This window comes from Orcinus orca, chromosome 14 (genome assembly GCF_937001465.1).
Source record: "Orcinus orca chromosome 14, mOrcOrc1.1, whole genome shotgun sequence".
NCBI classification, from domain to species: domain Eukaryota; kingdom Metazoa; phylum Chordata; class Mammalia; order Artiodactyla; family Delphinidae; genus Orcinus; species Orcinus orca.
Genome location: NC_064572.1, coordinates 36,435,789 through 36,453,137, shown reverse-complemented (window position 1 = coordinate 36,453,137; position 17,349 = coordinate 36,435,789). Strand labels below are relative to the sequence as shown.

Here is a 17,349-nt window from a genome sequence, read left to right as displayed (position 1 = left end):
CTTCAGACAGACCCTCTAACCACCTATGTGGACCTCCCTGGACTCTTTCCTCCCACGCCTGATCGGGGGCCTCAAGTGGCATCTGGGGTGCAAAGGGGAGACAGGGCCAGCCTGTGTGACAGCTATAAAATTAGATAATCAGCTAATCACCAGCAAATTAGCATCCCATCTTTACATAGAACAAATATAGTATTTACGTAAAAGTTGTTAGGAGTTTCTCTCTTTTTAATTAGCAGAAATAAATGCAAAATGAATGGTAATGAGGCAGCTGATGGATTCGGTAGTACAATTATGCTTGCAGCAGTGCCCCGGTCCTTAAATGCTGCGTGCTCCGAGGAATCAGAGGAGCCTATTTATATAGTTTATTTATAAAACAAAGTTAGCAGGAACAGAGGGGCGAGGCCTGGGCACTGCTGGGGGAGGGGTCGTGGCTGCAGGGGCAGGGCCCTGGGAGACGGAGCTTCTGTGCCCAGGGAATGGGGGGGATGGTGCCTAGCACTAGGCTGTGAAAGTGCACCACCATGGCCCCCACATGTCTATTTCAGGCCCCACATGTGTCGCTGGGAATGGCCTCCCTGGCAGGAAGTAGGCTAGAGCAGTGTGGAGGGGCTGGGAGCAGCTGTTCTGTGCACTCCTGTCTGTCTCTTTCCCTCCCCGGTCCCCACTTCTCTCTTCTTTGCTGGCCCTATCTCTTCACTAAGCACTTCTCTGTGCTGCACCCTGAGGCATATTCTCTATAATGCTCTCCCTTTCCTCCAGGAACTCAAGGGGAAGCAGGTCTAGGAAATAATGCACCCAAACACAGTGGGTTTAAGTTCCAGATCAGTGGAGCATCCAGTGGGAGACAGAGGCAGGAGTCTTGAGAGGAGGCAGCCCAGAAGAAGAGACAAGAGTTGGGTTTTGCAGGACGCATAGGAGTTTCCTGAGAAGTTGGGAAGTAGCAGAAGGACCTGCATGTGCAAAAGCGGGAAATAAAAACAGCATTCTGCAACTGTAGCAAAGAGTGCCTCAGGGCCAGTGGAGACTGGAGAAATAAGCAGGGGCCTCATTTCGATGAGTCTTGGATGCCAGGCTAAGGGTTTGGACTTAGTCCTAGAAGCTGTGGAAAGGTCTGAATCGAGGAAGTCGGGCAGCCCCTTCCCACTCACAGTTTTTTTCTGAGCATCCCCTCCCCCACCCCAGAGCCAGGGGGAGGGCCAGGTCGACAGGCCATTAGAGGCAGCTGGTCCAGCTCAGCAGAGCGAGCACGGAGCAGGAGGCTAACCTGATTAGGAGGGACAGGAGGTTTGTCTGCGGGGAGGAAGGGAGGGAGGGTGACAGCTCTGAGGGCCAAGGGAAGGGGGGCACGCTGGGCCACTCTTGGGTCTCCTGAGTGAGGGGCCTGTCCTCCCCTACAACAGAGCCCCTGCCCTGCCCCCAACCCTAACTGCTGGTGGGGAGGGGAGCCAGCACTGCCTGAGAGGCCTTGCCCCCCATCTGGGGTTCAAACCCCAGCTCCACCACTGCCTTGCGCTGTGACCCTGAAGAGCCATTCCCAACTCTGGGCCACATCTTTGTCTCCAAAACAAAGGCCTGAACTAGACTCAGGAAGAAGCAGTGGACAGTCCAGCTCACAGCCCCATCCTGGAGAATTTTCCGGGCATGGGGTTAACTTTTAGGGATGTAGGTGAGGCAGGCACTCCAGTTTGCCCCAGTCCCAGCTGTTGCCTCCTGCCTTACCCCAGCCCAACTCATGGGGTTGTGTGGCTGCTGACCGTCCCTCTCCAGTGACTGCCCATGACTCAGGCCGCCCGGCTCAAAGTTGGGAAGAATAATTCCTGTCCACCCAAGCCCGGGGGTCACTACAAAACTCAAACAAGCCGTGATCCCGGCAGTGATCTGAAGGGCAAAGCCCTGAGCAGTGGTCTGACTTTGACCCTGGAGGGTGGGAAGGGTTTCACAAAGGGAAGTTTCACGCTCCCCAGTGGGGACAGCTCCCTCACCTCTGAACCGCCCCTTTAAAAAAGCAGCAACGCAGGCTTTGCCTGAGCCGTTACCTGCTGTCACTCAGGACCATGCTCTGAACTTGTAAGGGAAGACAAAGATCATACCGCACTGCTTCTCTGCTTTGCAAGTTGCGCTCCCGCCTTCGGCGCAAATCGATACAATTCCCCGCTATGACTGTTTCACCAGCACCGGGGCCGGGCCCCTGGTGATGACATTCCACCCCTGGAGAAGGGTGCTGAGGGTCCTGTTTCATCACACAGCTTCAGCCCCACTGCAGCAGCTGTGAACTATCGGGTGGGGGTGGGGTGGTGATGGGGGGCTGTGTGGGCGGGGAACAAGGGGGCTGCCCAGAGCTGCTCGAAGTGCCTCTCCAAAGACAAGCCCAGTGCTATTCATCAACTGGTTTTCAGGGCTGTGAGAAATCAATGGCATTTGTGCTGCAAACTCATCATTAGGACAGGAAGGACTCTGTAATGGAATTGATTTGTTTAAATATAATATCACAGTTTAACAGAGAAGCGTGGGGGTGGGGAAAGGACCCAGGCAAACAAAACACAGGGACGGCCCAGAGGACCAGAGAGGAACCAGCCTTGAAAAATCTTCCAACTCAGTGGCCCAAACCCACGCCACCCCCTGCCTCCCCCAAAACCCCACGTGGAGGAGGCCAGAGTGGGCACAAGCCATGACCCAGCGGGAGGCGGTTCAGGCCCGGTCTCAGACGTGCCCTTCGTCAGCCTGAGGACGCACCCAGGGGCCTAGCTGGTCACTGCTGTGTTGTTCCTGCAGGTGACTTTGGCTCCATGAAAGTCCGTTCAACAGAACAAACTTTTATCAGGCACCCGCTGTGCCTGAGGCACCTGTGAGGGGCCGTGGGGGAAACAGAGAATAAAACCTGGACCCAGCTCCTACGGACAGCGTGCATAAGGCAGGTATGCAAGTGACAACACGAGGCCAGGGAGGGCTGGGCTTCCTGGGATTCTAGGAAATGAGGGAGAGAAGTGCTGCGAAAAAAAGGGCAAAAAGGGCATGAAGGGGACAGTGAGGGGCAGAAGTGGAAGGCGCATTCAAATAGCCAGGAGGAGCCCGTTTGGAGGAGAGGGCCCTCATCTCATGGATACGGTACCCGCCAGCCTGAGGAGGATGGTGTTGATTCGGGGTCCCCCAACTTTACTGGCACCAGGGACAGGTTTCGTGCAAGACGATTTTTCCACGGGCCAGGGGGTGGGGTGGCTCAGGCGGTGATGCGAGCGATGGGGAGCTATGGGGAGCGATGGGGAGCGATGGGGAGCCATGGGGAGCCATGGGGAGCCATGGGGAGCGATGGGGAGCGATGGGGAGCGATGGGGAGCGATGGGGAGCTATGGGGAGCGATGGGGAGCGATGGGGAGCAGCAGATGAAGCTTCTCTAGAAGCCCGCCCGCCGCTCACCTCCTGCTGTGCGGCCCCGTTCCTAACAGGCTGCGGACTGGTATCAGTCTGCAGCCCAGGGGTTGGGGCCCCCGGTGCTGATGATGACGAAAGCTGGCTTTATTGATCTGAAAATGTTCCAGGGTCCCACAGACATGTGTCATTTCAATGAATCTCACCATCTTGCGAAGAAGGAACTATTATTACCCACATTTCACAAGAGTTAAGTGACTGCCTGAGGTCACACAGCTAGTGAGTGATGGAGCTGGGGTCAGACCCCAGAGACTGGGCACTAACCGCTGTACCTCCTGCCCTCGCTGGGGCTTGTCGTCCACGTGAGCTGGGGAGAAGATGGCTTCTGCCCACCAGGAGCTGGGGCATGAGATGCACTGAGCAGTTCAAGGGGGAGTATGAGGAATGGTGTGGGCTGGGCCATGCACCAGGCTGATGTCTTAGTCACAGGCCCTGCTTGGCCCTACAGTCCGGGTGAGGCTGGAGCACTGGGTGCAGAACTGGCCTGGCACTCAGGGTGCCCGGATACCTCACACACCTCCTCTAATCTCTCCTAGAGGGTGGGAGTCCTGGGTAGGGAAAGCAATGGGTTGGGTCCTGGAAAGGCATGTCTCGGGGGAAGAGACCCCATCCCCACCCCTCCCAAGCCAAGAGAGGCTCAGCCTTCATCTGAGGGTGGGGACGGCTGACTCGGTCCTTGGGGAAGGACCAGCAGCTCTGGGCAGCCTCACTGGGCTCAAGAAGAACCTTAATGTCAGCCTCTGAATTTGCACTTTATTCCTGGTGACAGTGGGGAGCCAGGGAGGGTAGTGGCAGCCTAGGAAGGGCTCAGCAACTGAGAGGCAGGAAGAGAGTTAAGACCTGAGAGCCAGCAGAGGATGGCGGCGCTGAGGGGGACACAAACCCAGAGATGGCTCGGAGGATCTAATCGACTGCGGGGGGAGGGAGAGGAAGGTGCCAAGCACGACCCGGGCATCTCCCCGAGCCCTCTGGGGGCTTGGACGCCCAGCTTCGCTGAACCAGCGGCTGCCTGAGTCAATACGAATTGACCAGGATCCCAAGGAGCACTGGGCCCCTCCCCCCAGGAAGCCCTGACCTGGGGGAGGGCGCTGCTGGTCGGCAGGCCGCCACCAGCTCTGCTCTGTCCCACTGCTGACCTTTCTCCTGTGTCAGCACTGCTCTCCATCAATGCACCGGAAGGGCCGGTGCAATCTCTCTCAGCTGCCTGGGGCCAGGGCTGGGGGCGGGGGCTCACTCAGTCTTCCCTCTCTTAAGGAAGAGGTTTCTAAAGCCTCTCTGGAAGGCTGAAAGCAGAGGTGCCGAAGCCCTCAGTGCAAATCGGGGAGCCTGAGGCTGGTGAGGGGCAGCTCAGGACCCACCAGCCAACTGCAGGCACAGCCCTGGGCACAGAGAGCCCATGGGGTGGAACCCACACCCCTCCAGCTGGCTGAGGGTAGGAAGCTGGATGGGGAGACTAGAGTCAGGCCGCAGGGGATGGGCAAGGATGATCTGGGGAGAAGGGGCACCTATAAGGTGTGGGAAGGGAGCAGGGGCAGGACGGGGCTAAGTCTCAAAGCCGAGGAGGGGGGCCGGGGGGCCAGTGGGTAAAGCAATGGAATGGAGGATTAGATGGGGCTAGCTCGTCAACTGTCCCTGCGGGCCTGGAACTGAGAGGTTTCTAGGATGTGAAATTTTCAGTGCAAAGCCGACTGGCTGATCCCCTAGCAGGGCTGAATCTGAATTCTGGTTTTTAGCGCTGCCACTTTCAAACTGTGTGTGACCTCTCTGGGCCTCGGTTTTCTTCATTTGGAACATAGAGCTTATAGGAGTACCTTGTGTAGGACTGTCACGAAGATTAAGTTAAATAATGTGCTTAGCCTCTGACACAACATCTGATAATAATCATTCAGCCAAGGGCGGTGGCCACTGTTATTACCACAGATGGCTACGACGAGTCTGACCGCTACGAGGACCAGCGAACACACACCAAGGGCTCACCCCACGCCAGGCCCTGTCCTAAGCACCGCACCGACAATGCTAATTTAATCTCACAATGCTTATTGGGAGGGGCCGTTATTATCCCCATTTTCAGATGAGGACACTGAGGCGTGCAGGGGCTAAGCCACCAGCTCAGGTTCTCACAGTAGGTGAGAACGGAGCCCAGAAAACCACTTCCATTTCCATGGGGCTGACCCCACAGCCAGGGACTCGTGGGCCAATGCCGACACAATTCTGATCACACTGACCGAGGGCAAGAAGTGGATAAACATTCAGGTGGGGCAGGCCACTCTGGACGTGCACAGGAATGGGCAAGGGACCCCTGTTTTTGAGGAGATCAAGTCCCCAGTCCTCAGCCTGGGTCTTTAAGACCTTCCTCTTCCAGTCCACACACATCAACCATACGTACGTATGAAGTTTCCAGGGTTGATTTACAAAGCAAGAGAAAGGAAAGCCCCCAGAGGCGCTCAGGCTTTCTCCTGGCTGGGTGGCAGGCAGCTCTCTTGATCTGACACCTGCATGTGACCTCACTTCTTTCTTGTCATGACACTACAAAGTTAGTTATGATGCCCATTTCAGAGATGAGAATACTGAGGCTCAGAAATGCGCTAAGGTTGCACAGCTGGATTTAAACATGCCCAGCCACAAAGTCTGGGCTCCTCTTGGCTGCAGGATGAACATGCAGTGTGAAGGCAGGAGACCACACGTTGGACATCTGTGTTGGGCGTGGTACAGGACTCAAGGTGAGCGCTGGATAACTCTGAGGAGGAGGGGTACTGGGAGAAACTCCAGCAGCTCCAGGAAGGGGCTCAAGCATCCAGGGGCAGAGTGGCCAGTCTGGCAGGGTACTAGACCCAGGGAGAAAACACGGTTTGGGCAGGGGCCCATCACCCCAATACCTGGGGGATAGGTAGGCCTTGCAGAGACCCCTCTTCAGGCTCAGGAGCTGAGCATGCATTGCTATCCCTGCTCTGACCCCTAGGAAGTCCTTGGCACAAGGAACCAAATGCTCACAAAGCACTTAGCTTCCAGCACCCAGGAAAAAGGTCGCCAAGGCAGGCAAGCAGGCGCTGGCTGGGCAGGGGCCCTGAAAAGCTGGGCCCGGTTATTTTTAGCATCTTGATTCAAGAGGGAGGAGGCCCACCTCTCTACCAGGTAAATGTCAGCACCACTGGTGGACCCGCCAATGAAAGTAGCTGGAGCCGAGGAGGAGAGACAGTGACTCGGGGCCTCTCTCTTGGGCTCCTCGTCCCCAGAAGCTCTCTTCCTCCACCTCCTCTTCCCAAGCCCTGGAGCATCTGCTTGTGGCCCTGAAAAGAAACCGTGGCTCCGTCCCCAAAGGAGCTTGACTAGGGCCTGGAATCCCGGGCGAGTCTTGCCTTGGCCACGTGACGCTGGCCAAGTCTCATGCCGTCTCTTCTCTGACTCTAATTCCTCCCTGGAAAATGCGCCCCTGCTAAGCCCACCTGCTATTTTGAGGATGCAGGAGCCAGGGCTCAGGAAGAAGCTTTGCCATGAGGGCAGCTCGCCCTTCCTGCTGTGGAAGGGCTGTTGTGTTATCCCAGAAAAGAATTCTGGGCTTCCCAAGTGGGAACCAAAGCTGACAGAGCCGGAGCCAGCTGCTGTGCAAACTGCTGGGGGGATGTATGAAATCCTAGGTACCAGGAGTTGAGCTCCCAGGCCCGTGGCTGCTGCTCTGCTGATAGGAAAGGTGAGAGAGAGGCCACCTTGGGTCCGTGGAGGCTCAGCGAACACAACCTGGGCTGAGCCCAGGGCTACAAGGAGGGGCTGCACCCGTGGGGGCACCAGGCACCCACAGCACCCGCAGCAAGTCACAAGCCTGGTACAGCACACGTAGCTCAAAGGCTCACCTCCTCTCTGTCAGGCTCTGAGCGCACCCAAAGCCTTGGGGAGGGCCACCTGCTCCCATCCTTGCCCCACACAGCTTCTCTAGAAGAAGGAAGGAGGCAGTTGGTCACAGGAAGGAGAAGGGAAGCCCATCTCTCAGCCCACCCCCTCCCCCTGCCAAACTCTCAGCTCTGGGGTCCACTCTGGGTGTTGGACCCTTAGCCTGCAGGAGAGTCTGCCCCAGGGGCTGAATCCCCCATCCCCCCAGGCTGAGGGAGACCCACCAGCTCCCGGGGGAGCCTAGGATCCTGGCACCTGCTCACACCCTCCCCAAAGGCAGGCTCTCCCACTGAGGTGCTGCCCTGCTGTGGTTCCCAGGTGCCCAAAGCTCCCAGGAGATCTGACAGAAACAGGCACAGAAGTGGGCAGTGAACCTCTCAGGGATGTTTAGCCTGTTAGAAACACGGTACAAACTTCCTCCTCCTTCTACCATCTGGCCTCTAGGGGGCATCTCCAACCTTATTTCCTTCACTGCCCAGTCTTGGCTCTCCATCCAGCCCCACTGAATCTGTCCCCAGCGTGCCTGCCTCAAGGCTTTGGCCCAGCTGGACCCTTTGGTTAGAATGCTTTCAGTTCACAATCATGTTCATTCTTCAGGAACCAGCTGGAACTCCCCCTCCTCCAGGAAGTCCGCCCTGACTCCTGACTCCCTCGGAACCCCTGGAACTCTCCCTAGGTATCACAGACCCAGCAGCCTCCCGCGGACTGCAGGCCACTGGGCACCCTGCTGTGGCTCAGCCGAAGGGGCTGATGAGGGGCACGGGTGGCTCCTGGTTTCCAGAGTCCATTTTCCTTCCTCACCCCCTTGCATCTTGTCAGCTTTCCAATCGGGGCCTGACTCCAGAGCATTCTCTCTGCCCTGGCCTCTGGGCCTGCAATCTCCAGACCTCACTGGGTTCTCTGGGTAAACAGATGGGAGGAGGAGCCCTAATGGTAGCAGGTCTCGGCAGGAGGTAGTGATTACAAGAGGCGGAGTACAAACGAGGCTTAACAGAGCCAGGTCTGAGGGCGCCCTGCTCAGCTCTCCACAGATCCCCAGAACTTCCCCAGCCCCACACTCTGCGCCCCCAGCTCCTCAGGGGTGGGTCCTGCCTTTCTGCAGACACCACGCCCCATGGCTGGGTCACGAGCACTGCTGTAGGTCTTGGGCCCTGCTGGCATCTACACCCGCCATGCATCTGAAGCAGTTTAGGGTGGCAGTGAGCTCAGCCCAAAGCCTGGAGTGCCATGCTGGGCCACTTCGGGGTGTACCCTCCTACCTCTGAGCCTCAGTTTCCCCATCTGTACCATGAGAGACTGGGCCAAATGATTTCTAAAAACCATTCCTCTCCCAGGGGGCTGGGATGCTACGATTCAAATAAAGAGGCCACCCTTGCAGCCCCACCCAGCGTCTGCTCCCTCCCCGCGAGGTCACGGAGGTTTTGGACCTAGGACACAGGGCATGGGCGTGGCTGTCCTCACCCTAAGTGCGTGGCTCCTGAACCAGAGGGAGACAACCTCCAGGGCTCAGTGGGGCGGGGGCGGGGGGACGGTGAGCAAACATCGGGGGAGGGCAAAGAACCCGCAGTGAGTAACACCCAAGGAATCCTTCTCAGCGTAGTTTTTACCAAATCCCAGTTTGTCCTCGGGGAGCCCTGTTGGTGGCCGAGGTCAGGGGTGTCTGGGGTGTGAGCGCAGCCCCACACACCTACATGGGTGACCACACACAACAGCAAGGCTCCCACCAGACTCTGGGAGAACCAGGGGTACCAGACCAGCTGCCCCCTCACCCCCCAAAAGGATGCCTCCTGTCTAGCCCGTCGGCCTCCTGCACCTGCCGTGATGATGTTGCGTGACCTTGGGCTGGGCTCTGGGCCTCTCTGTCCCCACCATGTCACTGAACAGGTTTGTCCATGTCTCCCTTCCAGCCCCACCTCTGGGCTGATGTCAGGCCTGCATCAGGAAGGGGTGCAGACAGTGGCAACAGAAGGTGGCACCTGGGCTCTGCTCTGGGGCAGCTTCGCATTTCAGCATTTTGGAAGACTGGCTTTCCCCTGGGAAAGAGCCCCAGCCCCTGGCCCAGGAGAGGCCCCACAGGTGCCTGGGTTGGTGAAGAGGAGGCAGTGAGCTGGAGGTGTGGCCAGCTGGAGTACACAAGCCCCAGCCCTGCCCCTCCCTGATCGACAGTCTCTGCGTGAGCTGTGAGCTCCCGCTTGCAGGCCAGGGCCAGCCTCATGGCCTTCACAGAGGAGCTGCCACTTCTCCACGGCCCCTTTTGGCTCCCTGCTCTCTGCAGGACCAAGGTCAAACTCTGTGGCCCCCAGGAGTTGCCTCAGAGCCTGCTTCCAGTTGTGGCTGAATGAAGCTTCCTCTCCAGCTGGACTCCAGACCTACCCCATCAAGTTGTGTAGAAACCCCAGGAAGACCCTACTCCTTCACTCCTCTGTGTAGGGATCTAGCCCCCTCCTCCAGGCAGTCTCCTCCGGCTGCCTCCTCCAGCATGGGGGAAGAGCTGCCCATCCCAACTCCTACTGCCTTCACCCGCTGAGAGCACCCACCTAGCACACGCTGCGCTGTAGACCGTGTGACCTCCACTCAAGCCCAGGGCTGTGCTCAGCCGATGCTCAGATTCACTTTTGAATGCCAGTGCCTAGCACAGTGCTGGAGCCCAGTAAGTGTTCGACCCACTGTGGCTGACGGAGTGAATAGTTCACCCAGCAAACACACATGTACCTACCAGAGACAGTTTGAGGTAGTGGGGAAAACACATATTATTGTGTCAGGTAAAAGTGGGCTGAATCTCAGCTCCACCAATAGCTCTGTGACCCTGGATACATTTCTTAACCTCTCTATGCTTTATGAGTTTCCTCTTCCACACAGTGGGATAATCCCAGCTTCCCTGGGTTGTTGATACCCTTGAGAACACTGCAGGTTGTGAATCCTGACCTGTCCCAGCTGAGCCTCTGGCTTTATAGACCAATGAACAATTGTTCAGAGAGGGACAGCGACTTGTCCGAGGTCACACAGCAGGCCTGCAGCAGGACTGAGGCTTGAATGAAAGTCCTACTCAGGGAGCCCGTGAGCACAGTGGCCCACCCTGCTGACCCAAAGGGCATCCCACATCGGGCAGGAGTGACCAATGGGCTATGGACTATTTCCAGCTCCAGGTTGGGGTAGGGGCTGCAGGGTCAGGGCTGGCTGCAGAGGCAGGGGCTGGAGAGGCCTCCTGGGCTGCAGGCAACAAATTCCGGGGAGGGAGAGGAGGGTGTGCATTCTCAGCTGGTGCTGGATACTGACAGGTATGCCACATGGGGGCCCTGGGATCCCAGCTCTGTGTGGCCATGGCCAGGCCCGCTGTGAGCTGGGCTTGGCATTCAAGGTCTTCAAAGCCAGCCCCAAACCCGCCTTGCGACATGTAGCCCTGGAAACCTATTGACTGACAGCTGACGGTGTTCATGCTGTCAGCATGAAGCCACAAACCCGGGGCTGGAGGGGCTGGCCAGGGAGTGTGGCTGTCACCCCAGGTCCCTGCCCACAGAGCTCTCATCAACAACTGTTTGGGATCGCCGCATATGAAACCCAAATCCAGGCCAACCCCAATCCTCGCTGTTCCCCTACAGCCTCTCTGAAATGACAATCCAACCAAGTCCCTCCCCGTGTGCCCACACCCCTGGGGATCAGCTCCAACACTCACCCCCGCCTGCTCACCCACCGTCAACGCATACGCTGTGGAGCGCTAGCCTCGTCCCAGGCACCGCTGCAAGAGTGTACATGGCTGACTTCATTGAATCCCTCACAACTCAGTGGGGTCGGTTCTATTATCCCTATCTTACAGATGAAGAAATGAGGCACAGAGAGGTTAAGCCACTCATCTGAAGTCACAAAGAGAGTAGTGTGGCAGTGCTGTACAACCCCAAAGCCGAGGCCCAGAGTCCATACCCCTCACCACGTCAGTGCCCTGTGCAGTCGTCCACCAAAGGTGTTCTGAGTACCTTTCATGGAGTGCCAGCCAGAGGGGGCAGCTGTCATGCCCCTGACGGGTCATGCTGTGTCCAACCCTGCTGGTTGCCACGTCCCAGACCAGTTGGGGCCTTCTCACCTCTGTTTGCTCTGGGCCTCGCCTGAGCCCCAGTACCACACACGCCTGGCTCCAGTCCACCAGGTGGAGGGAAGTGGGCCAAGTTACCCACAGGTAGGGGCAGGGCTGGGGCTTGTGTACTCCAGCTGGCCACACCTCTGGCTCACTGCCTCCTCTTCACCAGCCCAGACACCTGTGGGGCCTCTCCTGGACCAGGGGCTGGGGCTCTTTCCCAGAGGGGAAGCCAGTCTTCCAAAACGCTGAAATATGAAGCTGCCCCAGAACAGAGCCCAGATGCCACCCTCTGTTGCCACTACCTGTACCCCTTCCTGATGTGGGCCTAACCGCAGCCCAGGAGCTAGGCTGGGGGTTGAACTTCTGAGTCTCTGTTTTCCAGTCCGGTAAAGGGAATAGGACTTCTCAAGGGTTTCTCATTGGTCTCACGGGGTGTGAAAGAGCTTACACACTCTAGAGAACTCTACAGTACAAGAGGTCATTGTAGCTACTGGAGGGGTCACAGGGCAAAGGTCGGGAGGGAGGGGCTGGGGTCAGAGAAGCCTCCATGGCATCTGACCCATAGGAGTGAGTTTGCCAAGCCGAGAAGGGCAGGCAAGGGGCAACGAGGCAGAAGACTCTGCAAATAAAACACAGAGCAGCCCCCAACCCCCTCTGCCCCTGTGGATTTGGAAAAGCACAAAAAAGACAGGTTTCCGAAGTATGCAGGGACAGGGCTGAAAAGGTAGACGGGGCACCTCAGAGAACCCTCAAACACCACTGCCTGACAGGAAGAGCTGTAATCCCGGCCTCACTGAAGCCACTGAACCTGGATGCTTGAGACAAGCTGGATACTGGCACCGCTGAGGCTGCTGCTGCTGGAGGGAGGGCAACATCTCTCCCTTGGGCAGATGAGACTCACAGGGTGATGGGGGACTTGCCCAAGGTCACTGGGCCAGGCAGTGGCTGGTGGAGCCTACATGTGAACTCAGTTCTTCACTTAATCTAAGCAGGGCTGGCTTCACGGGCAGCTGCACGGGGCCCCAAGCTCAGAGGGACCCACTTTGGTTTACTGCTCTAGGGCCACCCTTGTGAAATCCTTAATAATTTGTGGACAACAGGCCCTACAGTTTTGCACTGGGCCCTGCAAATTATGTAGCCGGTCCTGATTCTAGAAGATTCTGATGGACACTTTTGGGAGAGGAGGCAGAGGGCCAGTGAATGAACTGTCACTTCTCTGGGACTTTGCAAGAGCCGGGCTCTCTGCTTGGTCTTCCCTTTTTCCCTTGACATCAACCTAGCAAATTTCTCCTTACCTTCCAATTCCCAGCCCACCTGTCACCTCCCAGGGATCCTTCCCAGATCTCTTCCCCATACACAGACCTGATCCCCCATACCAGGCAGAACCCACACTTCCTGCCTTGGTCCCACGCAACAAGCCTGCTGATGGGTGTGCAAGGGCTAGGGCAGCCCAGAGCTTCTTGCTGACCAGATTTCCAAAGGACCATGCTAAGGACATTTTACAAAGGGGTCTCAGAGAGGAAGTTAGTAGATGATGCCCAGACAGTGGACCCCAGAGAACAACACACCTTTTTACTTGCAAGAAAATGGACACTCTTTGGCCTGGGAAGACTGGGCCAGGCTAAAGCCAGAAGCCAGGATCCCCCTTGGGAAACTCCTCTAACTTGGAGGGGCCCTGCCGGGAAGAGGGAAGGGAGGGAAGAGGAAGTCTTGAATCTGGGGTGCAGGTACCACTTCCTGGCTGTGTGGCTCACCCACTCTGAGCCTCAGTTTCCTCATCTGTAAAGTAGGCATTAAATGACCTATCCCTGAAGGGAGCTTACCAGAGCAAAGAGCACAAACTCTGGCATCTGATGGTCTGGTTTGGAGCCCAGCTTCACTATTTCTGGTCGGGTGTCCTTGAGAACCTCACCTACCCTCGACGGCCTCAGTTCCCTCATCTAGAAATTGTTCAGTGAGGCCTCCCTCTCAGGGCTCATAAGCTCATGGATGTAACATGCCAGTTCCCCGACAGGGACTCGTGTACGGTTGGGTAACAAAGTGGACGACACAAGACCCTGACTTCCAGGAGTCAACAGAGGAAGTGCAGCTGGGGGCAGGGATGACACAGTCCCTACCAGCTTGTCATGCCCAGGACTCAGAGGGTGCCCAGGCCCCAGGGAGCCAGGATGGAGTCTGCAGGAGATAAGGAACAAGAATAAGGCCCCACGGACACCCCACGGCAATGCCCAGGCGCCTCTACCTAACCCACAGCCTACTTTCTTCTCATGAGAATAACAGGTCCTATTTGTTAAGCCCTACCTTGTGCGGGGAATTTTTCTCAGCACTGTGAATCGGTGTCTCTAATCCTCATGACCACCTTGTCCAGGATGCTGGGGCCAGATGGTGACTGTTTCTGTTTCCAGTTGAGGAAGCTGAGGCCCAGAGAAGGCAAGAGCGTGGCCATGGTCACAGGACTGGCCCTCAAACCCTGACAGTCCCCCTCCCAACATACATGCAGAGGTCAGGGCTCAGCCTTGACCCAAAGCTGCCCAGTGACCCCAGGAACTGCAAGGTGAGAAGCCAATGACCCCTGAACAGGCCCTTCTCCTTGGAACACATCCCTCCCTGTGTGTGCATGTGAGGGCATCCCCGGGTGAACGCGGAGACGCCATGTGTTGTGAGAACTTCTGCCCGTGTATCTGTGTGGGGTGTCAACACAGAAGTTTGTGAACGTGCATCTGTGAGCGTGTGCGTGCAGCAAGTCTGTGCGTGCACATGTATGTCTGTAGCACGCACAAGTAATGTCTGCGTGTATATGGGTGTGAGGGAGCAGGTCTCTGCACATCTCTGCATGTATCTGTGCACACACAACCAATCATAGCCATGCGTGCAGGCACATCTGTAGCCCCTTAGCATGCAGGAACAGGTTTACATGCACATGTGTGTCTGTGTAGAGCATGCATGTGCACGTGTGTTCATGGACACAGATATGAATATGGGCTGGGAGAATCCTCTGGGACTTGTATGTATATCTATACTTCCAGATGAAAACCTCAAGCTCATGTGTAACTATAAATCATCTTCTTCCTCAGGAAAATCTCGGCCCTCTCAGAGACATTCCAGACCACAACCTGGTCCACCTCCTCCAAGAAGCCTTCCTGGATTCCAGACTCCCAACACTTACACAGAACTCCAACGTTAATCCCCATCCCACATCACGGCAGCTTTCCTAACCTCATGCCCCCCACCAGCCAACTGCAAATCCTGCCAACTTCCCTGCCTCAGTCTCTTATGAGAGGCCTTTCCAAAGGCCTCTCCAATGCAACCACCTTCAACAGGCCACTATCTGACTTAGAACCTTCCATGGCTCCCCACTGCCCTTGGGATCTAATTCCTCAGCCTGGCATTTGTGGCCTTTTACAATCTTTCCATTCCCTTGCCAACCTCATCCCCTAAACTGCCAGGCTCTCCACCCAGCCTTCTTTCTCCCCATGATGTAATTCACTTTTGGATCACCTCCCCAGAATGCCCCTCTCTAACCTATGAACCCCAACTATTCCCCTCGCTTGGGCTTTCCACATCTGATGTGATCTCCCTGTTTCTCCACCAGAGTACATAAGGGGACAAGGCCTCCTGCCCAGCACCACAGGGCCTACTGTCAGGCCTGGCATACAGTAACTGCTTAATACAAGCTTGGGAAACTGAACTTGGGAGGCGGAGGGAGAGAGAGCCGTATCCAACCAACATACCCCTGCGCCAGAAGGGCCCTGTGTGCCACCTTGGGGACGAGGGGTCAGGTCTGGTTCATGTCACATCATATCCACAAATGAATCATGACCCCAGGCAACCAGCAGCAACTGTCACCTTGTAAAAGCCCCCTCCCTTTGCCTTGAGTTGGGACAGGACTTAACACTTCTGAGGACATCCACGATCGCCTTGATGCCCACCCACAAGAAGAGGCCAGCGGGGGGGGGGGCAAGGTCAGGGGCAGAATGGAACAGGGGTCAGGGGCTAGCACACTGGGGCCACAAGGACCTGGAACTGAACCCCACGGGGGCTCAGCCAGGAGCATGACCTTGGGCAAGTTGCTTTCAGACCACAAGCCTCACAATGGGGAAGATAACAGCACCTACCTCACAGGGTTGTGGTGAAGCCGAAAGGAGTTAACAACTACACGTACTTAGCACAGTGCCTGGCATACAGTTAAGTGCTCAGAATGTTAGAGGATATGATTATTTTCATGTAGCAGATGAGAGAACTGAGGCTCTCAGCCATGAAGGGGCAGGGCTACCCAATGCTACACCAGGAGTTGGCAAGAGAATAAAACCAAATATCCGAGTGCCAGGCCAGGGCACACCTCTCCGCTCTCTGGCTCCCTCTGAGAGGAGGAGGCCAAGGAGAAGTGAAAATTGAGAAATAAGCCCCTTCCCCTAATTCCTCAGTGATGACGGGCCAGCTCTGGGCTCTCCAGGCCCTGAAACGGCACCAGCTGCTTGGGCTGGGCGCCACACCAGCAGACACCCAGTGCCAGGGCCCAGCTCATCCTGCTTACCTGCCAAGGCCTCTGCCGACCACCGGGACTGAAGGCTGTAAGGGCGTCGGGAAAAGGAGCTCACAGTGGAAGGAGGCAGCGGCCCCAGCAGTCTGACTTGGCCGAGCAGAGCTGTTGCAGGTCCTGCGGGAGAGAGGAGAGGGCGTGGTGAGTTTCAAGCCTGAGCCTGGGGGTGGCCCTGACCCCCTTCACCCAGCTCCAGGTCCCGCCTGCCCAGGCCCCTCTGGCCATCTCCTGGAGAGCCGCGCTGGCCCACAGAAGTGGAATGACCCTAGAAACTAGATGTTGTCCCCAACCCCCCAGTAAAGGTCAGAGGCCCAGAACCAGGTCCAGCACCAAGGTCAGCTCCTCTGCACCCCGTACCACAGCAGCAGCGTGCTGGCACACCCACCACTGTGCTGCAGTCAGCCCAGCCCCCCCAGGACCCCCACCCTTCAGGCAAGCTGGGTGCTCTGTCTGGAGCCCTTTTCCCCACTGCTCTGTCTTTCAGAGCCCCACTCTGCCCAGATGCCTCCGTGGAGCCCTCTCTGACCTGTCGCTCCTTTCTTTGTTCATCCCCCAGCAGCTTTGGGTCTAGCTGACCGTGTCTGCCCCAGCTTTCTATAGGCCAGGCTCCTCCCCCAAGCAGAGCTCCTGGACATCGGGAATGAGGTCTTAGTTTATCTCTATCCTCCGAGGCTCACAAGGCCACAGAGATGGATGGATGGATGGATGGATGAGTGGGGCAGTGAAGATATTCAGTGAAGAAGCTGAACAAAGTGGGCCAATTGACATGTGCCTTGAAATCCAGAAGCCTGCCAAGCTCTCCATGGGCCTCCTCGTGCCCTTTCCCCTGTTAGATTCTAGAATCCAGGGTTCAGGTTGGTGAGAGCAAAGAGACTTGGTGAAGTTGACTCCCTTCTCTGCCTCATGAGGAAACTGAGGCCCTGATAGGGGAAGGGTTCCTCCCATGGTCCCATGGCAAGAGAGAGGCAAGGCCAGAAGTAGAAAGGCCAGAAGTAGAACCCAAGACTCCTGGTCTTGCCCACTGCCCAGAGCTATCATGGATGGAGGCTGCCACGGCAGTCCCTCCCAGCTCCTGTGTCCTCGTGTGTCAGCGCATGCAGGCACCCAGCTTCCCTGGCTGTTGGGGGGTCAGGCTAGCTGTGGAAGAAAGCTTCTGGGTAAAGGAGAGAGGGCAGTAGGAGGGCCCTGGGATGGGAAAAAGTGCAGTCGTAGAGATCACACTCAGAAAAGAGCCATCTGGTCTGACGGCCCTTCTTCCCCAGTCTGCAGGCCTGAGGCTAGGGGCAGGCAGAGAGGGGACATTACAGGGAGCCCTAGGGTCAGAGACACCCCTCCAGCCACCTTCAGCTGGGGGCATCTTTCTAAAACCACCTCACTCTCTTCCACAAAGCTCTTTTGCGCCTCCCAAACACTGCTGGTAGGGCGT

At 56.9% G+C, this 17,349-nt stretch overlaps 1 protein-coding gene across 9 annotated transcripts in view; it reads right to left on the bottom strand.

Moving 5' to 3' along the window:
- Positions 1–17,349, bottom strand: part of ZMIZ1 (zinc finger MIZ-type containing 1) — a 230,753-nt gene that overhangs the window by 171,908 nt on the left and 41,496 nt on the right. For all 9 annotated transcript variants that reach the window (XM_033434003.2, XM_033434005.2, XM_033434004.2 and 6 more), the window contains exon 2: positions 15,918–16,040. The gene's annotated coding sequence lies outside the window, so the exon portion shown is untranslated. The remainder of the gene's footprint in view (positions 1–15,917; positions 16,041–17,349) is intronic.